The following is a 2500-nucleotide window of genomic DNA, read 5'->3' on the forward strand; positions in this document are numbered from 1 at the left end:
CGTCTGCAGAGGTTTAGATCAGTTCTGTTCCCTGCCCTTCACAGCCAGAGAAGACCAGCAACCAAAGACAAACGAGACAGTAAAGAGGAAGCCCAACTTCCAAAGACTCTGACCCATGACATTGAAGAGAGGGGTCAATGTGGAACAATCACAGAATGAAGAATAAATAGTATCAGGTTTGTGACCAAAAAAAAAAAAAACATTTATGGTGAAACATTCTATTTATTGAGACCTTGGGGCACAACGGTTGGTGGCAATCACCCAATGGAGAACCACACACAGTGCTTGAGGAGAAGGCCTACACACAGCAGTGTCCATAAGAGTGGTAATCTACCAGCTGTGGAAGGGTGAGTTCTATCATGGAGGGGTGAGCTCTGGTATGAAGGGCTGAGCTCTGGCAGGGAGGGGTGAGCTCTGGTGTGAAGGGATGAGCTCTGGCATGGAGGGGTGAGCTCTGATGTGAAGGGATGAGCTCTGGCATGGAGGGGTGAGCTCTGGTGTGAAGGGATGAGCTCTGGCATGGAGGGGTGAGCTCTGGTGTGAAGGGGTGAGCTCTGGCATGGAGGGGTGAGCTCTGGCAGGGAGGGGTGAGCTCTGGTGTGAAGGGGTGAGCTCTGGCATGGAGGGGTGAGCTCTGCTGTGAAGGCGTGAGCTCTGGCATGGAGGGGTGAGCTCTGGTGTGAAGGGGTGAGCTCTGGCATGGAGGGGTGAGCTCTGGCATAGAGGGGTGAGCTCTGGCGTGGAGGGGTGAGCTCTGCTGTGAAGGGGTGAGCTCTGGCATGGAGGGGTGAGCTCTGGCAGGGAGGGGTGAGCTCTGGTGTGAAGGGGGTGAGCTCTGGCATGGAGGGGTGAGCTCTGCTGTGAAGGCGTGAGCTCTGGCATGGAGGGGTGAGCTCTGGTGTGAAGGGGTGAGCTCTGGCATGGAGGGGTGAGCTCTGGTGTGAAGGGGTGAGCTCTGGCATGGAGGGGTTGAGCTCTGGTATGAAGGGGTGAGCTCTGGCATAGAGGGGTGAGCTCTGGTATGAAGGGGTGAGCTCTGGCATGGAGGGGTGAGCTCTGCTGTGAAGGGGTGAGCTCTGGTGTGAAGGGGTGAGCTCTGGCATGGAGGGGTGAGCTCTGGTGTGAAGGGGTGAGCTCTGAGAGAGAGAGAGATGGATGGAGAGAGAAAATAGAGAGGTTTGTTTCTTCCACATAACTATTTTCTCCTTCTCCATAATTTTCCATCACACCTTATCCTCCTCTTCCTCTGCCTTTCTAGCTTCTTCTTACATCCCCTCTGCCCCATCCCCCCTCTCTGCGATCTCCCCTGTGGTTAGGCTTCTTCTGATGTTTCAGTTTAGTTCTCCACCTCCTCATTTGAGCAGTTTAAGCTGTAATGTGTCTTCAGAGTAGTGGAGAACGTTGGCCCAAGGCAAACAGAGCTACCAGCCACAGAGAGTGTGTGTGTGTGTGTGTGTGTGTGTGTGTGTGTGTGTGTGTGTGTGTGTGTGTGTGTGTGTGTGTGTGTCTGTGTGTGTGTGTGTGTGTGTAGGGAGCAGGGAGTCTACAGGATCTGGAGTAGGAAACATTCCCCTTAGAATATAAGGGGAAAATCACAATGTTGTGTAAGAATGTATATTAACCCGTGTGTAACTGCCAGCAATGCTCCACACAGGCCAGGTGAAGATTTAAGTGGTTGAAACTGGACCGTATCCCTGTGTGGATCCAATTTACTGAGTCACATGATCTGTGAGTGTGTCTATATGCACAAACCCTCCACCAAGGCTAAACTCAGGTCAGAACACCCCTCTACTGTGTCTGTCTGATCCCCAACTCAGATGACACTCATAAACTCAGACGTGACATTCGCTGTGAGGATCCCAGGGTTCAGGGGTTCAGATCCATACGGCAAGCCAAAGGAGTCACACCTGCACTTTGCTGCCCTTCCCTGAGGCGCTGGGTCTTTGCCATACTGCCCATCCGATCTGTGATAGGCCGTTAGGCCCAAACAAAGCTCCTTACTTCAACCCTGATCTGGAGCACTGATCACGTCCACGATAAGAGAGATGTCCAACAGCCAATACACACCCTTAAGCCTGAATACCACTGCAGGGGGGGGGGGGGGGGGGGGGGGGGCGTGTCTCCTAAAGCCTCTTAAGGACTCTAGTTCTTTAGCTTGCGTGTATAACCAGTCCAGCCACTGAGTCTGACTGGTTGCAATCAGGGTGGGACCATGGCAAGGTTTTCACATGTTTGAGTCTTTGAGTGTCTTCATGGGCGTATCGAGAGGGGCTTTGTGTTGTCTTCGAAAGGTGTGAAGGCGTCACTTTCCCTCTCTCACCTGCGAGCTTTGTATGTTTTATCCAATTGAGCTCACATAGAGGAAGTGTGATCCACACAAAGGCTGATGAAGTCTCACCGTGTTACAGTAAATCACCAACCTCACAGTGTTACAGGGCATTGCTGAGGACACAGTGGAGAATGTGTTACAATCATTTGAAATATAAAAAATAATGAACAG

Source organism: Electrophorus electricus, chromosome 18, assembly GCF_013358815.1.
Source record: "Electrophorus electricus isolate fEleEle1 chromosome 18, fEleEle1.pri, whole genome shotgun sequence".
In the NCBI taxonomy this organism is placed as follows: domain Eukaryota; kingdom Metazoa; phylum Chordata; class Actinopteri; order Gymnotiformes; family Gymnotidae; genus Electrophorus; species Electrophorus electricus.